Source organism: Ictidomys tridecemlineatus, chromosome 14 (genome assembly GCF_052094955.1).
Source record: "Ictidomys tridecemlineatus isolate mIctTri1 chromosome 14, mIctTri1.hap1, whole genome shotgun sequence".
Taxonomy (NCBI): domain Eukaryota; kingdom Metazoa; phylum Chordata; class Mammalia; order Rodentia; family Sciuridae; genus Ictidomys; species Ictidomys tridecemlineatus.
In genome coordinates, this window is record NC_135490.1 from 21,156,064 (window position 1) to 21,181,790 (window position 25,727).

General features: G+C 39.8%; 1 long non-coding RNA gene across 1 annotated transcript; it reads right to left on the bottom strand.

Annotated features, from left to right (window-relative positions):
* Positions 1–67: 67 nt before the first annotated feature.
* On the bottom strand, positions 68–24,616 carry LOC144370579 (uncharacterized). The gene is made up of 3 exons (XR_013430493.1): positions 23,727–24,616; positions 21,554–21,599; positions 68–2,644 (listed from the first exon to the last, which is right to left on the bottom strand). It is a non-coding gene; the product is annotated as an uncharacterized LOC144370579 (long non-coding RNA).
* Between the last annotated feature and the right edge of the window lie 1,111 nt (positions 24,617–25,727).

Here is a 25,727-nt window from a genome sequence, read left to right on the forward strand (position 1 = left end):
AAACAATATAAGCAAACTTTCAGACACAAGAATGATCTTTGTATGCCTGATTATAGGAAAGGCAAGATGGTGTTGGGTTATAGCAGGCTTTAAAGCCATATGCAAGATTTAAATTGGAGGTTCTGTAGTCCTTTAATTCCAGAAGTAAGAAAATAAAAGCTACATTTAGAACCATTAGACTAGCCATGATATCAGGATGGAATGGAACAAATCGGACAGTTAAACCCCTCTCCCACTCTACACCTGTATGCAATCTTGGAAGGCAAAACTGTTAGAGATAAATCATCAACATAGGTATCAGCTACATGCAGATTGTAATCCTGCCATCCAGCATTTTATGGCAAAGTAGAGAAGTTCAGTCTTTGAGGACAGTTCTGTCTGTTTCATAGGAAAAGGGTTACATTCTTTTCACACACTGATATTTTAACAAGACAATATGGTTTTTAGATCTGTGCCATCTGTCACAAAGATCATTAACACATAATATGAGGTGACATTCAGAATTCTCAAAATCTTCTTACTTTTCTCACTGTGTATATACAGTAAATGGAAAGGTTGAGTTTTTCTTTCAACAGTCAGTTTAAACCCCAAGGGTATAATTTTTTTCCCTGTTATACAATATCACCATTATCCTGGGTGAGAATAAACCCATCACAACATCTCAGCCCTTAGCTGGGACAGTTATTGGCAGAGGAAGTTTTCCCCTAATTCCCTGATGGCAAAATAAGGGCTTGTAAATTAAACTGGGTCTCTCTTACCTAGCAGGACATCAACAAAAGCCATTAGAATGACCCATCTTTAATCTTCTCAGTAAACATATCACTTTTGTGGCAATATTTTGACCATATTTTATACTGTCTTTAATTTAAACCAACATTTCATCTTGGCTTTAATAATCAGAAGAGAAAATGCCTTATATATCAGGACATTCTAAATGATTTCTTTTTAAAAAAAAAATATTCATTTTTTAGTTGTAGTTGGACACAATACCTTTATTTATTTATTTTTATGTGGTGTTAAGGATCGAACCCAGGACCTCGCATGTGCTAGGCAAATGCTCTACCGCTGAGCCACAACCCCAGCCCCTATATCAGGATATTCTAAAATTTTTAAAAAGACTTTTATTTTTCTGATTAAAAAACAAATATCGGGCTGGGGTTTTGGCTTAGAGTAGAGTGCTTGCCTAGTATGCATGAGGCCCTGGGTTCTATTCTCAGCACCACGTGAAAATAAAGTAAAGGTACTATGTCCACCTACAACTAAAAAACAAATCACCTCATTGCCAAAAATTAGAAAAAAAAAAACTAAATCAAATAAGACTAATTGAAAGCATTGTACACTGTAAATGTGTGAACTGTATCGCATGCAAATTACGTGTCAAAAGAACTGATATAAAAATTTTTTAATTGAAAGCCTACCATTCTGTTACATGAAGTTTGAATCTGCAACTAATTAAGAGGGTTGTACCTTTCATGGATATTTTTATCCTAAGTCAAGATGTATAATGTCTGAGATTCAAAATGTATAGAAAATAATTATTTACAAGAAATTCACAGCTATGATTTTATTGAGAATCCCCTTTACACAGTGCACTATGCTAAGTGCATCCAACTTGGCAGACCTGTAATTGAACTGTCACCTTTCCTGCCAAGCATGCAGACTTCCAGAATTCTTTAGGCAGTGATGAGTAATCTGCCCTACCCAGATTGTACGTGGCCAATCTAGCATCTCAACACAGCCTGAGCTCTTATTTCAAGAAGAAAGATTAGAAAGTTGCCTCCGTGTGGCTGCACGGAAATAACTTTTGTGATTAAAAGGCAAGGTTGATTTTCCTGTTGACATTCTTCTATCCAATCTGCTGGGTAATCTAAGTTGTAAGGAATGTCCTATTTTTTTTTTTAAATCACTTACAAAAAGCTTATTTCACTTTAAGCACAAAGAAAGAAATGAAAAGGAAAAAAAAAATGGACCCCTGAGCATTTCTGGGTTTTTATCGTTGTTGTTTTTGTTTGTTTATTTTTAATTGGAATTCATGCCTAAGCAAATGCCCATGGCGACCTAAACCCAGCAGCATCCTGCACACTCAGTTGCCTAAGACACAACCTTGGAGTTTATTCCTACCCTTTCTCACACACCCCACATCCAATCAGCCACAAAGACCTGCTGATTCTCCTTCCCGAATATCACTCCAGTCTATACCCTCTCCATAAACACCACTGCCCATGTTTGTCCAGGTCCTGGGGTCTGAATACCCATACAGCTACTCCACTATCCTCCAGAACCCTCAACACCACCACCAGAGGGCTCCTTCTAATATACAAATCTGATTTTAATAGTCCCTTAAAAAAATTATTCCCCATTAACCACGGCTAACATTGAATGTGGCCCACCACCATATCTAGTTACCACTCCAGTATCCTCTCCTACAACCATTTCCGACCACCACCCCACACTCACCCAGCTTCCAGTTCCACAATCTCAGCTGTTCAAGGTACTTCCATTGCTTGCAGTGACATACTCTTTCACACTTCCACAATTTTCCGAATCCAGTCTTCTCAATCTCCAATGCCCCCGCTTCTGGCAAAATCAGATTTATCTTCCAACACATGGCTCAACTATCTCTTCAGTGGATATCTTTCCTGACCTGTAGGAGGACATGCTGACATTACCCTTTATCCCTGTCCTGACCTTATATATGTCTTCAAGTCCATTATGTGGGGGCAAACTTGACCTCAGAGTCTGGAAAATTTTAGGAAGGTGCTGAATGGATTCCCAGGAATCTGCAAATCTTGCAAGTTAAATACAAAGTCTTGTGTCCATTTCAGATGAGTGGTTTCTGGGGAAAATGGCCACCTCTTTCACCAGATTATTAATGGGAACTCTTGTCCAAAATGTTTAAGAACTTTCTGTCTTAAATTGTGAACTCTCTGAAGATAGAAATGATCACACTATTTTTTGTTTGTTTGTTTATTTTCCTGTTTGTAACACTGTTCTTAAGGCTTATGAATACTAAATAAATTCATGCACAAAGGAGTGAATGAAACTCATTTAAAAAGAATTCATTGCTCTAGGTAAGAGCTAGTGTTGGAATTAGAATCTACCTCCTGCTTTTATTGGGAAAATAATTTGGCAAGGAAGACAGATGTTAAACAATTAATCATGCAATTACTATTTAATTACAAAGGTTCCAGGAAAACCTGTAAAGGAAAAGGAAAGACTGCCAGGAGAGGGCGTCACCAGAGGCTGGGGTCAGAGAAGGGTTCTTTGGGAATATAATGTTCATAAAGAAAATGAAATAATAAGGAAGAAATATTGCAAAGAATAATAACTACAGTCTTTAATCCACTCGTATTATGTAAGGTTAAGTAGCAGATAATGTAATTTATACACAAAGAATAAAATCCAAATTTAAAAATTCAATTTTAAAGATAAAAGAGACCGTTTGTTAAAACAGGGTTCACATTAATCCCAGATAAGATCACTTAACTTGGACGTTTCTCCAGGAGATACCATGGAAGAGTATAATGCGTGACATTTTGTGAAACTCTTCTTGTCACCTACCCACAATCTTCTAGTGACTTGAAAGATCGGAACCCAATCAATGAAGTACCTCTGACAAGCCATCCTTAACAGAACTCAATGTTCCTAAAATTAATTCTGAAGCTGCCCTCAATCCTCTGACCCCAGCCTCCTATTATTCCACTTGTATCTCTTTTATTTTGTGGGTTCCTCCTCCACTCTGCCCTTCTGTCACTTGGCTCTTAATTTACCTGCTGTGTTTCCCAGACCTAAGGAAGCCTTTGACACCCTGGTCCTGCAGTTTCTCAGCTTGACTGACAGATCTGTTTCCGAGAACCTGACGTGGCTCTGGGATATTTCTCAAATATGACCAGCCTCCTGATGGCAGCCTTCCCTCCACTTGGGCTCTGCCTGTTCTGATTCTTCCAAGTCCACCTGGGAAAGCCAGAACCAATACTAGATAGTTTAACTTTTCAAAAGGCCCTGCAGTGTGGTGGCTTCTGCATTTCCAGCTCACACAGATGAGACTGTGTGGATCTCATTGCAACTGCTTTTTGTTCCTCAGATAGAGACTCAGTCCTCAGTTTGGATTTTGATTAGCAGGGTAGAAAGCTCGAGCCACTCACAAAAGCTAATTTTAATTAAAATGGGCCTCCAACCAGGATTAATGTGTGTTGGAATGATTTGTGTCCCTGCCCCCACAAGATTCATATGTTGAAGTCCTAGCCTCCAATGGGACTTCATTTGGAGATAGGATCTTTAGAGGAGTAATTAAGGTTAAAAGAAGTCCTAAGGGCAGGGGCCCTAATCCAACAGGACTGGTGTACTGTTAAGAAGAGGAAATACCACATTCACTGTCCTTCTCCCTCCTCTGCCTCCTGTCTTCCCTCTCCTTCCCCCTCTGTGTGTGCACAGAGGAAAGGCCACATGAGGACACAGTGAGGCAGCTGTCTGCAAGCCAAGAAGAAAGTCCTCACCAGAAACCAACCCCCATGAGACCTTGATCTCAGACTTCCAACCGCTCCAACTGTGACAACATAAACGTCTGCTGTTCAAGCCACCCAGTCTGTGATACTCTCTCACAGCAGCCCTAGCAAACTAACAGCAATGTGACCACTGCTCATTTTCTTCTCAACTACAACCAAGCTTCAAAAAGACACTGCTTGATAATATCTTTCAATCACCGCCGATCGTGTAAGTTGAGTCAGGTAGAGAAATGTTACCATGAGAACTATTCCAGATCAAAAGTAAGAAGCTCAAGAATCTCACCGTCTTCACTTGCCTGTTTCTTGCAGGCAACCAGATTTCTCAAAGCCTCTCTCCTATTCTCTTGGCAAAGCTTGCTTTCTGGGAGGACTCTGAAATGTGTTCCCTGTAAGAGGTAAATAATGTAGCAGCATGAAGTGTTAAGTCACCGAGGGATATGTGAACTTAACAGAAGTCAAGTGTTAAGCTAAAAGGATGCCAATCTAACAGTGAAGCATCATCTAGCATCTACCTGTCCAACAATGTAAGTCTATTGTGAGCTTAGGAATATCCCCAGTAGCAGACATAAAGCTCTGAGGATAGAAGAGCAAAGAAGGCAGTTACTTGCATTGTGGAGCACACTCGTAATGAGAAAAACAGACACCACGTAGGTTATAATGCAGCATGATGAAGGCTGCAATACAAATGTGAACAAATTACTGCAGGATGGAGGATCCCAAGTTTGAGGGCAGCTTTAGCAATTTAGCGAGACCCTCAGCAACTTACTGAGACACTGTCTCAAGATAAAAAGTCAAAAGGTTTCTGAGTTCTTTGTATTAGCCTGGAAATTAATACCCTATCTGAGGTGCAGGTGGCAGATTCCTCTCATTCTGTAGGCTCTCTCTTCAGGTCTTGCTGTGAAGAAGCTTTTTTAATTTGATATCATCCCATTTACTGATTTTTTATTTTACTTCTTGCACTTTAGGAGTCTTGTTAAGGAAGTCGGTTCCTAAGCCAACGTGTTAGAGCGTTGGGCCTACATTTTATTTTAGTAAGTGCAGTTTTTCTGGTCTAATACCTAGGTCTTTCATGCACTTTTAGTTGAGCTTGGTCAACAAATACATGAACAAATGTTCAGCATATCTAGCAATTAGAAAAAAGCAAATTAAAACTACATTGAGGTTTCATCTCACTTCAGTCAGAATGGCAATTATCAAGAATGCAAGTAACATAAAATGTTGGTGAGGATGTGGAGATAAGGGTACACTCATATATTGCTGATGGGTATGCAAATTAGCACAACTACTCTGGAAAGCAGTATGGAAATTCCTCAAAAAACTAGGAATGGAACCACCATTTGACCTAGTTATCCCATTCCTTGGCATATATCCAAAGGATTTAAAATCAACATACTACAGTGACACAGCCATCCTATGAAGCCAAACTAGATGCCCATCAACAGATGAATGAATGGATGAAGAAATTGTAGTAAGTATACACAATGGAATATTACTCAGCTGTAAAGAAGAATATTTGCCAGTAGATCTGGAGACTATCATGCTAAGGGAAATAAGCCAATCCCCCAAAACTAAAGGGCAAATGTTTTCTCTAATATATGGAGGCTAACCCACAATAAGGGGTGAGGGACAGAACAGAAGTTCAGAGGATTAGACAAAGGGGAATGAAGGGAAGGAAGGAAATATAGGAATAGTAAAGACAATGGAAAGAATCTGACATAACTTTCCTATGTACATATATGAATACACCCCACAGTGAATCCCACCATCATGTACGTCCACAAGACTGGGGCCCTAATTAGAATAAAATGTATTCCATGTATAACTAAAAAGAACCAATTAGGGTTGGGGCTGTAGCTCAGTGGTAGAGCTCCTGCCTTGCACATGTGAGTCACTGGGTTCGATCCTCAGCACCACATAAAAATAAATAAAGATATTGTGTCCATCTACAGCTGAAAAAATATTTTTAAAAAAGAATCAATTAAAAAGGGAGGCGGGGTGGCTGGGATGTAGCTCAGTAGTAAAGTGTCCTGGGTTTAATCACCAGTACCAAAAAATAAAAAACAAAAAAACAAAGGGCAGGAATATAGCTTCAAACTTGGGCCAGATAATCAGGTATATATGTGTAAATATATATGCATATATATGTACATAATATTTTATTATAACTATGCATTGTTATAGGCATGTGTGCATTATTATAATGCACATATGCACATACTTACATATGTTTCTGTGCTTGAGTGTGTGTAGGAGGGTAGTATACATAAAAGCAAGGCCTTGCTAAGATAACAGCTAATGCTCCTTGGGTAATTAAATACTATGTACCAAATGCACTATTTATAAGTGTTTAATCCTCACAAACTATGATATAGAAAAATATGGTTACCCTCATGTTTGAAAACAAGGAAATCAAAGCACAGAGACATAAGATTGTGCAAGATCACATAAGCAGTGAGTGGCAGAACTGGAATTTCTACTCAGGCAGTCTGGGGATAGAGCCTGCCCTTCTAACTACTGTCTGGTTGTCCCAGAGCTCTGAAAATGTGCCACGTACACATAAATACAAATCTAGAAACAGTCTTTAGGCCATTTTAATTGTAGTTGAGATTTTCTGGTTGCAAGAACAGAAACCCACTAAAGCAATTCAAATAGGAAGGGACTTATCGTACACAACATCATGATGGAAGCAGCCGGCTGGAGCCCATGGGAACTGCAACTGATAATTAGGTAGCCTCAAGGAACAAAGCAGCACATCTGTCTACCTCCTTAATTCTCTCTCAGGCCACAAGATCCCTCTTCTCTGCACTTCACTGTTCCAAATTTCACCTTCTTCCCCCAGACCCACTTTCCTTATTTATTTCACAACATTCACATGGTGGGAAATGACTACTCTAGCACCACAGGGCTTCTCAGTGCAAGCTAAATTCTGACTCCTTCTGCTCCAGACAGAGAAGTTGTTTTTTTAAAAAAAATTATATCTTTATTTATTTTTTATGTGGTGCTGAGGATCAAACCCAGTACCTCACAAGTGCAAAGCAAGTGCTCTACCGCTGAGCTATAACCCCAGCTCCAGACAGACAATTTGACTGGTCATCATCACTGATGGACTAGCTCTCCATGGAGAATGCTTGGCAGGGGCTGCTGTGTGAGTGGGGTGCTCAAAGATGAAGGTGCCACCCGTAGCCAAAAGCCATCGCCAGGAGCTAGAGTGGGAGGCAGTTCATTAAAGGAGACTCAGGTAGACAGATCACTGCACAGAAGGTCAGATAAACTCATAGGAGCTTCTCCTCCCACAGGATCTTTGTTCAAAACAAGTTCTATCTTAAATGCAAAATATGCACCATTTTCCTCTCCTCAAGTAATGACTGCATTGCTCTCTTTTTTAAAGTATCTGAGCTCAATGCCTCATGACATCTGGAGATATTTTGTTCTAAGTAACTAGTAGTGGATCCCAGAACCAGGATGCAGCACATAATATGTAAAGAAACTGAAAAGGAGGTGATAAGGTCCGAGGAAGATACAAAAAGTTAAACAAGTGTCTGTCCTATAAGGAGCAAGAACCTGTCCCCTCTGGGTGTCCATACTCATTGTTTGCTTACATTAGTGAGTTGATGAATAAAATATTTATGGAATTCTATATAATCTATAATAGGAAAAAAGGATTGAAATTCTTCATAACATATTCATTTATTTGGCTAATTTGTTAAGAGTAACCCCTAGACCACAGGAATTTTAAAATTTTAAAGTCAATAATTCTTAACAAAAACCATGGCAAGTATTCTTTTTCCCCTTTGTTGAATAAAGAGAATAAATCAGCTGCAAGGAATTTTCTAGAAAGTGACAAACTAGAACACGAATAGTTTTCATTCAACATATAGAACACAGCTTAAGTAGTTAGGCAAGATTCTGTAAATATTTACAAGATTGGCCATATAGCATCTTTTTTGATTTAGACTATCTAGATTTAGACTATTTGAATTTGAATTGTGGCTATACCACAAGCTTGTGATCTTGTTAAACTTTCTGAGTTAAAATTTCTTTAGGGACAATAATATTGACAGGAGGTTATTTACAGGTACAAGATGAGTTGATTCTGTGTAAAACATTTCACACAAGCTGTCACCTCATGGTTCCTAATATCAGTAGCACCTTCTTTCAGTGGAAATTCTGAGCGTATATGGCAGACAATTGTGTTTTAGCCATCAAATTGAGACACTTGCTTTATATCTTTATTCAGTTTCTTAGGTCAGAAAGCTTTTTCTCTTCTTTCTTGCACTTGCTTTTTTCCTTATATCTATCTATTCCTTCTTGGTGTATCAGACAAAATGTGCCAATCATATTCCTGGTTTCTATCTTTCATTCTTTTCAAATCAATGAATAAAAAATATATGTGAGACTTGAGGGCTCCACTCAGACAGGTTTCCTTATTTGTGAAGGATTACTCTCAGATATGTTTCTAAAATTCCAATTCTCAGAAAAACGTGATAAACTGTATTTACCTATTAGCATCAATCACATCCTCATTTTAGCACAAGCCTGGACTTATGTGGAATTCTGGGAGCTGTTTTGGAGCTATGAATAAAGTGGTGAATCAAAGAGAAATAGATATAGATAATTAAAGTAGTGCTCATTGGACATTGAATCACCATAGGATGTTTCATCCTCGTGTTTTCTAGAACAGAGAAATGTTAACACATTCCAGCCTACAGTAATAGCACAAATAGCAACCAAAAGACAGAATTTTTTTGTGTGTGGAATACCATAAAATATCAAAATATTTAATTTTATTACATGATCTAAGAATAACCTTCAGAGGAAAAAAATACACTACATATTATATACATTCAATACTTTAAAAAATATGATGCATGCTAGGTATGGTAGCACATGCCTATAGTCCCAGCTAAGTGGAAGGCTGAGATGGGAAGATTGCTGGAGCCTAAGTGTTTGAGAACAGCCTGGACAACACAGCAAGACCACATCTCACAAATAAAAGAATAGAAAAGTAAAAATATATTGCAAACACAGATCCACATCAATGAGGGGAAAGCTAACTCAACTAAATATGATAACAGCTATTTTCAAGTTTTTCTATTAATATTTGATTGGTGCTTTTTTGTTAAATTGAGGGATTAACTAGTATTTTTGAAGACCCAAGCCAATTTTAAAATAAAGATGAGAGAAATATTAACATTGGGGGAAAAAAATCTGTTGGCTTACATGATATTTTATGAGCAGTAGCAAAAGATTTCCATTTCCTCCATTTTCGAGAAAGCAATGGAATACTTTAGTTGGGCTCATTGGAGTCACCTGCCACAGAAGACTTTCATTCATTGCATCTCCTCCCTTGGTTAAGGGCCTCAGGGAGTGATGATGAACAATAGCCAATCCCCTCGTATTGTTTATAGTCTGGTGGGAAGATGGATATTCGGCAAGCAATTATAGTTGTGACAAACATTATGAAAGAAAAGTGGAGGCGCCATGGATGCATAACGGGGGCAATCAGCTTAGCCTGGGTCATCAGGAGAAAGTCCTCAAGGAGATAGCTTATGAGTTGAGTCTTGGCAAGTGAGAAACGGTTAATCAGGTGAAGAAGGTAATGGAGCTGGAGGTTAAAAACAGGGAAGAGAGGCACAGGTACCTGACTATGTAATGACACAAGATGGACACTGTCCCAGCAACTAAGCATCAGTCCAGTGAGCCTGAAATGTGAGAGGGACATAGTAAAACAATGTGAGAAAAAAGAAAAGAATAAGAAACATGGGTGAGGTCATGCTAGGCCTCAGAAAACACATTGCAGATTCTAAAGTACATTTTAAAGATAACAGAGAACAAATTTAAAAGATAACTTTGGGTTGAGCATGGTGGTACACACCTGCAACTCTGGCTACCTGGGAGGCAATGGCAGGTTTAAGACCAGACTCGGCAACTTAGTGAGACCCCCATCTCAAAAAAGAGCGAGGTATGTAGTTCAGTGGCACAGTGCTTAACTGGCATTCACAGGGCCCTGGGTTCAATTCCTAATACCGAAAAAAATCATTTAAAAAAAGGGAGCGGAGGCTGGGATTGTGGCTCAGTGGTAGAGCACTTGCCTAGAATGTGTGAGGCATTGGGTTTGATTCTCAGCACCATATAAAATAAATAAATAAAGGTATTGTGTCTATCTACAACTTATATATATATATATATGTGTGTGTATGTGTGTGTGTGTGTGTATTTTTTTAAAAGGGTGGGGGCCTGGCACCAGTAGTGCATGCCTGTAATCCCAGAGGTTTGGGGGCCTGAGAAAGAGGATCCCAAGTTCAAAGCCAGCCTCAGCAACTTAGTGAGGCCCTAAGCAACTTAATGAGACCCTGACTCAAAATAAAAAATAAAAAAGGGCTGGGGACAGGCTCAATGATTAAGTGCCACTAGGTTCAATGCCTGGTACCCCCCACCCCATCCCCACCCCCTTGCCAAAAGAGATAGGGATATAGCTCAGTGGTAAAGTAACCCTGGGTTCTAGGATGAGGCAGAGGACACGTGGAGGAAAGATTATCTATAAATAAGTAAGTAAGTAAATAAATAAATAAATAAATACCTTGTGTACATGAGGGCAAATGGATTAGGAGGGAGTAAAGGATAATGTATAGAAACCAAATAGGAAGCTATAATAGTGACCCAGAAATGAGGTTATAGTGAACTGGATTGGGGTGGCCACAGGAAAGATGGAGAAAGGTTGATTATTTCAGGACATGGATTTTTTAAATGATTTTTAATAGAATAGAGAATGAGAGGGTGAGATGACCAGATAAATGCAGTGGATTTTCTGGAGTCCACTGAGGATCCCCTGGAGGCTGATGGCTGTCATTTCCCCAGAAGTCCTCTGCACCTGGGGAAACCTAAGGGGCTATCAAATTTACCCAGCATTGTTAATTTTTTTCACACAAGTGTATGTGGAAAATGGACAACTAAGGGGAGTCACTGATAGACAAGTGGATGACCTTAATGATGGTGCCAGGGAATTCCAGTTGTATAAGGAAGACACTAAAGCAGGAAGAGGTAAGAGAAGAGAGGAAATGCACACTGGTTTGGGAAAGCAAGCTGGGTTTGGAGGTTGGTGTCTGCATTGGTGATTTTCTAGATAACTGTAGGAATGGTTGGTTGAGACAGACTTGGGGTCAAGGTCATTGAGAGGGAAGAATTAAAGGAGTGAGAGGCTGCGGTTGGGGAGCATGACCATGTGTATCTAGAAGCCCATCAGGCTGATGACTGGGTTTAGGGTAAAGAGGGAAGAGTATGAGCCAGAGGGCAGAGTCTCTCTTGAAGGATAGAAGTGTCTAGGATGAGGTGGAATACACTCAGGAGAGGGAAGAGAGCCTCTTTATCAACTGTGAAAAATTTATTAGATCTCATAATGTCATAGAAACACACATACTGCAAGATATAAAACAGTAAAAAATGGGTGACCAAAAAGAAGTGGACATTTCCTGAGCACAACGTGCCATGCTAGTAGATATCTGTCTTTTGTCTGACATTTTTTCCATTTTTCTTTGGGTCTGGTGAGGCTGCCAAAGACTTAACCCAATCCCCCAGCCTTTGTAAAACCAGGTGACCTAATCGAGAGCACTGAGCATCTTTCTCCTGGGAATGAAATCTTCCAAAGAGCCAAGAGTGGTTGAAAATGAGTTCAATCGTCCATCGAGATGTTTGTGCACAAAAAAATAGTCAGGACTCCCTGTTCTGAAACTCTGTTGCTCGCCTCTTCCTGGCTTCTGTAAGGTACCCAGGAACATTCAAATAAACGTACTTTTCTCTTTTAAGTTGGGCAGAATTAGTTTCTATTGCTTGTAGTCCAAGAACTCTGACACTACCAAGCAATATGCTAGTTGCTTTGTGTGTCAACTCATTTAACTCTACACTCACAAGGGCCTTGAAAGGAAGGTTCCATAATCCCTGTTTGATGCACAAGGCAAGTGAGGCTTGATAAAGCTAAGACAACTTCTCATGGATCCACAGCTGGTGTGGGGTGGAGCATGACAAGGCACCCAGGACACAGGACAATATTCCCTTGGTGGGACTGGAACGAAGGAACAGGAATATGAAAGTTTCCTTTCATTGTTCCAGAAGCGTAACATCTCACATGCAATCTGCTTTAAATAACCTTTACCAGGTATCAGCAGATACAACAAATTAAAGTTCTAAATACGACTTTTGTGTGTCTATGTGCATTTCTTTTCCTACTTACAATATCTCCTGATCCCATAAAATATGGATCTTTTATTCTCTCTTCTTTTTTGTGTGTGTTCCAAATTGTTTTTTATTCTTTAATAGTAAGAACAAAGTAATTTCATACTGTCTCACACTAATAGCTAAGTAATGTATTAAACACAGATAAAAGGATGGGGATTAGCTCAGTGACAGAATGCCTCCCTAGCATGTACAAGGTCCTGGGTTCAATCGCCAGCACCGCCAAAAAAAAAAAAAGATAAAACCAAAACATAAAAATCACTACAGATGTATTGTTTATATAAGGAACTTACCAGATATTATATTAAAAAAAATAAAGTATAGGAAGTGAAACTTTTCTCTACTTGATTAGAAAGGCAAATAATAAGGATATGAAAAATATAAAAGAAGATGGAAATTAAATAAAAATGTAAAAAATAATATATGAATTACTGTGAAATGAAGTTTTAGAGGATGATTATGAAGTCCTATGAAGAACTACAAGGACAGAGCTCAGATCCACGGAAGTAGGAAACAAGGAATAATATGGTTGTCCCTGTCTGTAAGAAAAATGCCTGATCTCTACATAACAACCTTAAATAATAAAAGGTTGCTGGATGCACGGCTGACACGTCGTATATCTTCATCCCAGGGGAGGATTTCCAGAAGTTGATTTTGCAGATTTATGGAACATAACTTCTGAGTGGTCACTGGAGCAACCGTGTCATTTTCCTGCTTCTTCTGGCAGAACCGGTGACAAGTGACATCACTAATTCTGAGTTTATTAAGAAGTGTCATCGTCTCATGTTAGAAACCTCTCTGGGGGGTTTGGTGCTGTTCTCTCAGGTTGATTATTGGAGATTTATGTCCCGAAATGCCAAACTGGATTTTTAATCTATCATTAAAGCAGATTATCAGAAGCAGAAAGGCCGAGATTTAACACACCGTTTTTTTTTCCTGCCCAAGACGAACAGCAAAAACTGCAATGTATTTCCCCACGTTCACAGTAAACATGATATATTCATGAATAGGCTTTTCCTCTCTCACTGAATAATTATGGGTTCCTTCTTACTAAAAACAAATTATTTTTATTTTCCCTTAAGAAGACTATGATTAATTGTACAAAATTACACTTGTCTTTAATTGAATAGATTTACTTCTTTCCTCTGGATTAGTGAGATGATATATGTTATTAACTAGCTTGGGAAATGCCAAAAAGGAAATCTTGCTCTTCAGGACAAAAGCTGGGTTGGTAACAGTGACTATGGAACTACACGCAGGGTCAATATGTTTCATTTCTTTATTAAAATGACCAATGGCAAACTTCCCAGTGTCGTTGTGTCTTACTGTTCTAATTCTAATTCATTAGAAGTGCATTGCTATCACCCAGATCTCACCTAAGAGGACACCAGTCTTGGAAACTTTCCTAGAAAAGCAAAAAAAGGAAAGCCCAGAGGGCTGAGGTTTTGAAAGATAGATCCATAAGGCAGGATGTCTCAACCTTAGCGCCATTAACATTTTTGGCTAAATAATTTCCTTTTTATCATAGGTTGCTGTATTGTGTGTTGTGTGGTATTTACCAGCATCTATCCACCAGATATTCAGAGTTTACACATTCCCAGTTGTTACAACCAATGATACGTCCTGACATTGCCAAATGTCCCCTGGTGGACAAACTTGCCTCTGGTTGAGAACCTCTGCCCTCAATAGTAGTAATTCTTCCCAGTCCCAAACATGGAAGACATTGTACTTGCTTCTGCTAGTTTCTCTCTGATTTCTACAATCTTGTTCCACTAATAGAAACTCTAGATGATCATATGTCCTTCTAGAATAAAGACCATACTTCCCAACCTCCCTTGCAGCTAAGTGGAGAAATGTTGCTACAGTTAGATTAACAGAATTGAAGGGACAATTATGTGGGAAACTTCCTGGTCATGTCCATAAGAACAAGGGAGTATTTCCTCCTATTCTGATTTCCTGCTTCTTTCCGGCTAGGTTTAAACCTGATGGCAAGAATCTGCTTAGTCTATTTTGTGTTGCTATGTCAAAATACCGGAGGCTAAGTAACTTATGAAGAAAAGGGATTTATTTAGTTAAAAATTTTGGATGGTCAAGAGCATGGTACTGCCTTCTGCTCAACTCAATAAAGGATTTATGGCAGATGGCATTACAATAGCAGAAGTGTGTGTAAAAAGGGGAGATTATATGGTAAGACAGGAAGCCAGAATTTAGGGACAGGCCAAACCTCTCTCAAGAACCAACTAGAGTCTGATGACGACTATATTAATTCCTTTAAAGAGCAGAGCTCTCTATGACCTTTCAGTAACATCTAACTCTTGAAGATTCTATCATCTCATACATTGCTGAGGACCAAACTCCCAACATATAACCTCTGGTGGACACACTTGAACTATATTCAAACCATAAAAGAGCTAAATAGTCATATAGACACAGAAATTGGAGACATGTGAGTATGGTAGAACAGCAATATAAAAGGGAAGTGGATGTTTGGTATGGTAGAGGTGCCATATCAGCACTAAGCCATGGAGGGTTATGTTAGTTTTTTTTTTTTAATAATTATCCCATACCTATCATATAGGTATGGGATAATTATTAAAAATATTTATTTATTTATTTATCTATCTATCTATTTATTTATTTATTTTAAGTTGTGGATAGACATAATACCTTTACTTTACTTATATATATGTGGTGTTAAGGATAGAACTCAGTGCCTCACATTTACTAAGCAAATACTTTACCCCTGAGCTACAACTCTAGCCTGTTGTTAGGGTTTCTGCAACAATTGTATGCTTGACCTAAGCAGTGTTCCAGGACCCTCTCTCTACAGTGTTCCAACTATGAGGGGACCTGTTTTCTGTTGCATAATAATATATCTTTTTTATAAAGCAGAGAAGTTACTTAACTCACTGTTTTGGAGATTCAAGAGCACGGCACCAGCATCTGCTTGGCTCTGGTGAGGGCCTCCTGACTACATCATGACATGGTGGATGACTTCATGGTAGAACTGAGAGAGAGATCACCTGGCAAGACAGGAACCTAGAGCAATTTACAGGCCAGGCTTGTTCTTTTTATAGCAACTTGTTCTTCCAGAAACTAACCCAGGGTCCCAATAAGAACTACATAAATTCCTCCCAAGGATGCCCCTCTCCCAGGGACCTACCCCCTTCCACTAGGCCCTTTCAGTGGGCCCTGCCTTCTAAAGATTCTACCACCTCAACACTGCCACACAGGGATCAGCATCTAACACACAGACCGGTGGGGGATGCACTCAAGCTGTCTTCAAACCATAGCAAGATCCAAGACGGTGTCCTGGGCGACATGACAAAAACAGAAGACTGTGTTCCTGGGACAACACTTTCCCTCTTTATACAAACATGGCCTTTCTCCTTCTCTCTTCCTGAAGGAATGTGGACATGATTACTGAAGCTGTAGCAATCACCATCTTTGAGCTTCTGCTGTTGCTGGTTTCTGAATATCTTGTTCTATGTGAAAAATAGCCCCGCGTGCTTTAACGACCATAGTTGGGTTTTCTGTCACTTGCAGACATTGCTAACTGATTCATGGCTACAGGCTGATAAGGCTCAGGGAAATTTATTATAATAATTGCTGCGAGCCATCCTAAAATGATGCTCTGGGCTCATACACAAGCCAAATATCTCTTTTCACGCAGGTTGCTGAGCTGTGTCACTTCTTAACATTTTTTAAAAATATTTTTTTAGTTGTGATGAAAACAATACCTTCATTTATTTATGTATTGTATGTGGCCCCAGTGCCTCACACATACTAGGCAAACGCTCTACCATTGAGTCACAACCCCAGCCCCTTAACAATGTTTTGATATTCATTTACCTCTCAAAAAATTTGGTAGTGGCAAAGATGCAGAAAAACTAGATCTCTCCTACACCCCTGGTAGAAATATGAGATGTACAGCCACCCTATAAAGTTGTTTGGCAGTTTCTTATAAAACTAAATAAACACTTTCTATACAACCTAGCAATCATTTGTTCTTGCGAACTTATGACAGGAACATTCACACACAAAATAAATCTGTGAACACGTGAGTGTTCATGGCACCTTCGTAACAACAAAAACCTGAGCAGAACCTAGACTTCTCTCAAAGCATGCATGGTTAAATGGGCGCTGGCGTATCTACACAGTGGAATGAACTACTCATCCATAAAAAAGAGTGAACTGCTGACATGCATAACAACCCGGATGGATCTCAAGGGCATTGTGCCTAGTGAAAAAAGTCAATCTCAAAAGTTTACATACTCCTTAATCTATTTTCTGTTGTTCCTTTGCCCATTTATTGATTGGGTTTTTTTGTTTGGTTTTGTTTTGGTTTTTTTTGGTGTTAAGTTTTTGAGTTTTTTATAATATCCCGGAGATTAATGCTCTCTCTGAGGTGTGCATGGTAAAGATTGTCTCCCATTCTGCAGGCTTTCCCTTCACATTTTTGATTGTTTCTTTTGCTGTAAAGAAGCTTCTTAGTTTGATGCCATCCCATTTATTGTTGCACTTCAGGAGTCTTGTTAAGGAAGTCATTTCCTAAACCAACAACACATGAACTTCTGGGGGGACACATTTAAGCCAAAGCATATTACAGATAGCATGTTATAGATAGTACAGTTCCATCTATAACATCCTGGATGTGACAGAAGTATGGAACTAGAGAACAGAGTAATGGTTGCCATATGCTATTGGGAGGGGAGGGAAGGAGGATGTGAATATGATGGGGTAGAGAAAAAAGTTATTTTGTGGTTATGGTACGATTTTTATTGTGTGTGTGTGGAGGAGAGGGTTGGGGATTCCTCAGCCCTAATTCGTATTTTATTTGGAGACAGGGTCTCTTTTTTTGGTGGTGGTGGGGTACCAGGGATTAAACTCAGGGGCACTTGGCCTTTGGAGCCACATCCCCAGCCCTATTTTGTATTTTATTTAGAGACAGGGTCTCACTGAGTTGCTTATGCTTCGCTAAATTGCTGAGGCTGGCTTTGAACTCTCAATCCTCCTGCCTCAGCCTCCAGGGCTGCTGGGATTACAGGCATGCGCCAAGATGCCCAGCAGTGATGACATCATTCTGTATCTTACAAGTGGTGAACTATAAACACACACACACACACACACACACACACACACACACACACACACACAGAGATGAGGATATGTGAAACCTGAGTAAGATCTCCATAGTCTAGGTAACAGTGTTATCCTAGACATTTTACTGGTGTTAATATTGGACTACTGTTACATGAGATGTCACCATTGGAGGAAGGCAGGTGAAGAGCATATACAATTCTATACCTTACATTTACAACTTTCTGTTAGTCTATAATTATTTCAGAAGAAAGAATTTTATAAGTCAGCCTTAATAATCAGAAAAAGAGGTAACTAATCATCCAGAGTATCTTTTCTAAGGGAGATCTACATTCATTTTTCTTAAAATTTCTCATATAGTCTTTAAACTGGGTCGATTTTTGGCTTTATAATGTGGTATAAGTCTAGAAAGCAGAGAAAAGTAAGGTGGCGTGAGTGGGGAAGAAAACAAGGAAGAATAGATATCCTTTGGACTTAAAGATGAATGATCATGAAATAGCAAAAATATTTTCACAAAATTGGACTTAACGGTCTTATCCAAGCATACTTAATGGTCAAGAAATAAATAACATATAAATACAACGCAGATGTGAAGCCTGTAATCCCAGCGGCTCAGGAGGCTGAGGCAGGGGGATCACAAGTTCAAAGTCAGCCTCAACAACTCAGGGAGACCCTGTCTCAAACTAAGACATAAAACGGGTTGGGGAGGTGGCTCAGTGGTTAAGCACTGCTGATACAAAAATTAATTAATCAATCAATTAATTAATTAAATTGGGGGACACTTTTGATGCAATTACTCTTTCTATACTGAATAAAGACTGTCACCCACCACACAACTAGTCAGGTCTCTTGTCTCTTGGGAAAAAAGATGAAAGTAACAAATTGAGACTATGAAGCAAGCTACAGAAACACTGTATGCACTTTTCCCAGAAAAACAGATTGTACATATTCACAAGTACAGCAGGAAATGAATGCAAAATTCTTACAAAACTTTGAGAAGAATAAAAGAAAGCTGACCATGGAGTCCCCCAGGGTTGCCTCCGATGAGGTAGGAGTATAACTGACTGTGACCTTGATTGTTAGCACAATCCTCATCTCCTTCTAGAGAGGATAATAAATGGTCAGGTTTTACTTTTTTTGAGGCTGTCATCCGGTTATTCATAGACACAGCTGCAGATGAGGGGCCAAAATCCCAATATCGAGTAAAAGGGGAGTCCAGATGGCTAAAACTTTTGGAAAAAATTACTGCCACCAAAGCAAGTGTGAGTCTTACATAAATGTCTTCTAGCATTATCTTGGGAAGAACACGAAGATCCAGCAGAAAACTCATTGCAGTCTCCTGGTGTCCTGAAGTTTCAGACTTTCATTGCTTATTCATAAGAACCAAATAAGCCAGCAGGGAAGGGGTGATCCGGGATTTTGGCAAAGCCCTACTATATTCAGGAACTCTTGTACTTTTTTTAGTTCTACCTGTGACCTCCGCAGTGTGCAGACTTGTTGACATGGGAAATCTTCTGGAAGCACTAAATGGATTATGCAAATGGGAAAATCATATGTGTCTTCTGAAAGTGGCCTACAATGTCACATGCACATCAAAACCATGGCAAATATGGGCTGCAAAATGAATACTTGAGTCAGTGGAATTGGACATCAACTCTAATTTCCATTCTTATTTATTAACTTGGGATTAAAATATTATTAAACTCAAATTTCAACAATCATTTTTAGAGAATTTAAGAAATAAAATGTAAAAGGCTAGAGGATAAAACATTACCACTATGTGAGATTTCTTGCCAGGATCAAACCTTTGGAATCGGAAAGGTGTCATTTGGGGGATTTTGTTTATTTGGCATCACATTGGCAGAAGAGCTGTATTTTTTTCTAAAAAGCAAAAAAACTGAATTATGGCATCAATTTAAGGACCCAAGGTATCCAACTGTGAGGAGAGACTAGACGGGGGACGACTGTCATTATGACCATATTTCATATTGTACAAACTGGTCAATTCCTTTATCTTTAACAGTGGCTGCAGAAAATGTCAAAGCTCAATTTTTTTCCCCTCCTCAACTCTTTTTTTTTTTTCCCCCTGCTGTGTGACTCACATCCTACAGTAACTCCTGGGTGACTTGAAAGCCTTTCTAAGCACATCAATTCCCAGGACTCAATTTTCTCTATCAGATTGTTGCAAATAAATCTCATTTTATATCTCGGCTCATAACAGCAGTGAAAATGCTTTACTGTGTCTCTGCTTCCTATTGCTGTGTTTAACGCCACAGCTGAGGACTTGATCATCCCGCCAAGAGCCACTGAAGTTGAGAATGTGCTGTCCCTGCCCCCACCCCTCTGCTCCCAGTAACAACTGAGCATTAAGGTAGTAAATCACCATCATAATTGTCTAGATAGATCCAGTCAACTGGCTTAATGAGATGGGAAGTAGGTTGCTGGGGAAGAGGAGTGACATTTTAACAAGACAACTCACATCAAACTGTAATTTATCCTTCCCGGCACATTTAATTTTTCTGGAAAATTATCAGAAGCAAAATCGCCATTTGGAAGATGCCAGGCCCTGCTTACCCTTTTCAAGATACTTCATTAAGTCAGCAGAATCACAAAAAAAACCTTCTTAAGATACTTGAAAAATCTCTGCTAGCACAATGCCAGCTCTCTGTTCTCTCTCATTTCTGGTGGGTACCACAGCATTTGAGTTTTAAAATATTCTCTTTGGAATGCCACAAGTTCCATACAGTACTGCTTTTTTCATTTTGTAAGTTCTGGACTTGCATTTCTACTTCCTCCTGAGAAGGAACTGACAGAACCTGAGCTTTCTGTTCACTACCTCCTAAGTATCCCTGCATCTATGGCATCCCAGAATCTGGTGGAGGCTGTGTTCAGAGTGGGAAGTTGAGGGCTTCTCCAGGGATTGTCCACGCAGTGGTTTCTGCAGTCATCTGGAGGTGGGGAGGTGGGGATTGGTCACCCTTGAGGGCAGACCTGGAAAGAAGCTGCCACATGGAAGTTCCACCGTGGCCATGCGCCTTCCTCCGTGCTCAGCCGCTTTGCATTGTTTGACCTTGCTGCAGAAAATGAAGATGAAGTCCCAAGTGCTTCTCTTACAGCTCCCTTGAGCTTTTGATTGAAATACTCTTTGCATTCTCTGTTTCAGCCTGAACCGAGCCAGTCGGCTGTCCCAGTAGCGCTGGGTTTCCTCCATGCCTGCCCACTTTCCTCGTCCTTCTGACTCTCTTTTCTTCTTTTCCTCCACCTTAACGGATTCAGGTCCCTCTTGTCTTTTCCTCTCCCTCCTTTTCTTCCTCCCTTCCCCTTTCAGGTGTCTCCGCTTCACAGAGACCCCCTTCCTCTTGCTCTCTAAGTCGCCTGCAGTCTCTTGATTGAGTCCTAAAACAGGTAATTCACATGAATATTTGAGTCAGAATTTTCTTGCTAAGGAAAGCCTGTCGTGTTTCTGCTGAGCTGTTGAGGAGATTGAAAGGAACAAGCGCGCTCCCTGAAGCCTTTGCTTTGAGCAAGAGGCAGCCTCTGTAGTGGTACAGCCCTGTCAGCATCCTGAAAAAAAGAGTACTCTGCTCAACACACCTGCTCCCTATTTCAGTTACACAAACCCATTTCCACTTTATTTGCTCATGATTTTGACCAAAAAAAAAAAAAAAAATCTAACAACACAAAAGCAGATAGATTAAACAGTGACCTATCAGGCTTACCTTTGTTGATTTACTCTTCATGACTATCTGTGTTCCCAATTTACACCTGTGAAGCAAAGGCACAGATGAGGCACATACTTGCCCAGTGACACACAGCTGGTCTGTGTCAGAGCCAGGAATAGGAAACTAGGCAGGCTGTCTCCAGCTCCTGGCTAGAATCACTGCTCACTGGTTCTGTAAGTGTATGTGCATAGGACTTAGATTGGAGGGCTTTTAAAGCATGAATGCCATTTCACTGTCCATACTATTATAACATTTTTAAATCATTTCTAAGGGAGATAGAAACGGGTGCTAAATGGATCTGGATTCCTTTTTGGAATGCTGAAAATGTCTTATAACTAGACAGAGGTGATGGTTGCACAACATTGTGAAGGAATGAATGAAATGTTACTGAACTGTATACTTTAACACAATGGGGTCTGGCATGATGGCGCTGGCCTGTAATCCCAGCAATTTAAGAGGTTGAGGTGGGAAAACCACCAGTTCAAGGTCAAGCTGGGCAAGCTGTTTCAAAATAAAAATGTGGAGACCCTGTTTCAAAAAAAATAAAAATAAAAAGGACTGAGGATGTAGCTCAGTGGTACGTAGAGTGCCCCTCGATTTATTCAGTCCCCAGTAATGCCAAAATTAAGAAAGAAGAAAAAAATGTAATGGTTAACTTTATGTTATGTGAATTTTACCTTAATATTAAAAAATCAATTCCCATTGTCTTGGAGATGTTTCCATATACTTATATAACAATTTAATCAATCCCATGTTTAAGGACAATGAGTTGTTTGCCAGTTTTTGCTGTTACAAATAATGCGTGTGTGTGCATGTGTGTGTGTGTGTGTGTGTGTGTGTGTGTGTGTGTGTGTGTGGTGTTAGGTGTTGAGCCCAGGACTTTGTGCATACTAGGCAAGCATCCTACCACTGAGCTATATTCCCAGCCCTATAATTATACTTTGTACACATGTAGGACTGTTTTTATGGGGCAGATTCCTTGAAGTGAAATTATTGCATGATGGCAGGGCGTGCCAATTTTTTTGTTTTGATAGATACTGTGTATTTTCTTCCAAAAAGGAGGTGCCAGTGTAGACACTTATGTTAAAATCATCAATGGAAATAGATTTCTGTATTGAAAGTGGCTTTCTCTTCTTCTATTGTGTGTTGATCTGTACGGCCATATATTAAAGTATGATGCAGACTTTGAAAGGCCAAGCCTGTCTCATTCTGTCACTCAGACATTGGGGAGGCTTACTGTGGTTCCTGTGTCCAACCCTCCTTACAGTGTTAGAGACCCCCTCTGCTTCCAGATTCTACCTCCACACATTCCATCTCTGTCTCACTCCTAGGGGACCATCTTCCCAAAAAAAATCTGTTCCTGGATTTTTGACAGTTTCAGTCTATTCTTGAAGATGTATTGAGCCATAGAGAGCGGTCACCTCCTGTGGTCCGGGGCACTCAATCATTTCACAGGCCCCTCTCGGGGCCACCTTCTAGATCCTTCTTTCTTTTCTTTCAAGTCCCATCCCTAGTTAGGTAAAGTCACTCCACCCTGGCCTCTGAAAACTGGACCTCGGCCAAAGCTGGGAGAATCAGCTCCTACTGACGGGGGCTGGGAGAGGCCATTTCCTCAAAGATGGGCAACTTCTTAGGAGGAATTTTCACAGCAGACGCTAAAAACACACAATATGGCAAGCCCCGTTCCAAAATGTGTAAAATCTTTTACCCTAAAGAAGAACATGGGGCTGGGGTTGTGGCTCAGTGGTAGAGCACTTGCCTAGCATGTGTGAGGCACTGGGTTCCATTCTCAGCACCACATAGAATAAATGAATAAAATAAAGGTCCGTTAACATCTAAAATAAAAAATAAAAAAAAAGAAAAGAGAGAGAGAGAGAAAGAGTGAGCTGTTGACTCCTCCTGGGAAAAGTGTTCACCACCCCCCCCTCAGACGTGCCTTTCCCACCCCTTCCTCCTCCCACACAGTGCAGCAGAGATCCGCTCCAGCTCTGAACGTTGGGTCTCCTTAATTAACTCCCTGTCAGACTGTCCTTCATCAGTTTCATAACACCATTCTGGCATAAATATGCCTAATCGCTCTCAGCAGGTAAATGAGAAAATTGCTCTCCTTTGCCCTTGGCCTTGGTGCTCTCCCAGCTCTCTGCCCACCCCTGGTAACACCCCCACTCACCAGAAGGAAGCTCAAGGTTCATTCTTCTCAGGTCTCTGGAAGATTCTGCCCCAGTCACCTTGTCCCACTGTTCACATTGCCCTAAGGATTTAGTCAGTAAAGCAACAGGGATTTAAAAAAAAAAAAAAAAAGTCTCTATTCCATCTTCCACTTTAGGAAATTTGGCATCTTAGTTCTTGCCTTTTACTCAGTAGGAAAAGTTTTTTTTTTTCTTTGACAGAAAATACCCCAGGAAGCGTAATCTCTGGCAGAGTCTTGCAAAACTAATGTCTTCCAAGAATCCAATTATTCAGGCTTTCAATGACTTGAAATCTTTAACTTTCAAGGGTTTGAATTTACCCCACGGGGGCAAGCATCCATGAAAAATGAAAGGCTGGAAGGAGTGAGAGTTTTCCTAAAGGACAGTAGACACCTGTTACACTTGAGTCCCTGGAAGCACAAAGGCTGTCCTCTAATTTTCTGAGAGCTAATTGTTCCAAGGCCCAGAGGGACCCTCTGCATAATCCATTTCTGCAGAGACTTCATTTCCTGCTAGGAATAGCCCTCTTCTTTCTTTTCTTTTCTTTTTTCAGGTGAGCTTAACCCACTTAATTCCTTTTTAATTCTTTAACGAAGTTCTAGCTTTCCATATGGACTGTCACTTTTTAAAAATATATATATATATATATTTTTTTTAGTTGTAAATGGACACATTGTCTTTATCTTTACTTTTATTTATTTATATATGGTGCTGAGGATCGAACCCAGTGCCTCACCCATGCTCGGCAAGCACTCTACCCCGTTAGGCCACAACCACAGCCCCAGGACTGTCACCTTTTGACACACACTTTCTACTTCTTTTTCGTAAGCATTGACTAAATTGTTCAACTGGCTTCACTTAGGCTGTGCCTACACAATATCCAAAACCAAAACAAATGAAAAGCCAGAACAAGAACAGTTGATGGATTTAATCATCAACCCACAGTTACGCAATTGCTTTCCAGAACTAGCTAGAATTTGGTTAATGTGATTTGCTGATTCACTTAAAACCATCCAACCATATAGATAGCCACGTTTCAGAGACTCTTCCAAATCATTTCTGTGTTCTTTTACAAGTAAGTAGAAACAAGTGTCCTCCGAATTTGGGGGTGGAGGGGATTCTGCTGACTCCTGATGAATGTCACGTGGCTAAGAAGTGTGCAAAGAGGCAATGCAGTCACGTGTCATCCAGAATCAAGGAACTCATCTAAGAAGAACAGGTAACTTCACTGTGCAGTAAGGAATCTCAGGACATACAAATACCCAAGCTTCTGAGGAATTTTTAGTTTACTGTGTTGGAAATTGTACATTGCAGGCTCATATTTATGAATTTTCAATGAATTTAATTTTCAGGTTTTTAAAGCACGGTGAAATATACAAGTTAATTTCTGAGTCTGCTCTCAGAGGCCTTCTTGATGATCCTGAATAAAAAATTAGTTGCAAACTTCCATTCTGGGCAGCAGCAGGACTCACATGGGGGTTCCATATCAATGCATAACCAGGCTTTTCATTTAAATTCTGAAAGATTTTATTCCAGCAGTGCCCTGGTCTGACAGAATTGTATTTGAGTCTCTTCTAATCCACTTGCTACAAGCTTCAGTGGGGGTCAGATAGTCCAGTGTGCAATGGCTGAAGTGAAATAGCCTCATCTCTGCTATTTCCATCCTACTACTGACCCCCAAACCAAGACATACTCAAACATGCCTTTGCATTCATGTATGCATACACACACCTCATTTTAAAATTACAAGCACTTGTCTAACATGTGTCAAACCTTGGGTTCAACCCCCAGTACCTCAAAAAACAAAACAAACCAAAAAATTATGTTATGAAGTTGGTAACTTCTAAAATTAAAAGTTCACCTTCTTCACAGCCTTCTGTCGTTAATTTCACCCCTTTGGTGGATTTTCAAATGCAAACAATCATCAGAGCATTTGAATAGGAGAGAGGCATTAAAATTTGTTGGATATGATAATATACAAT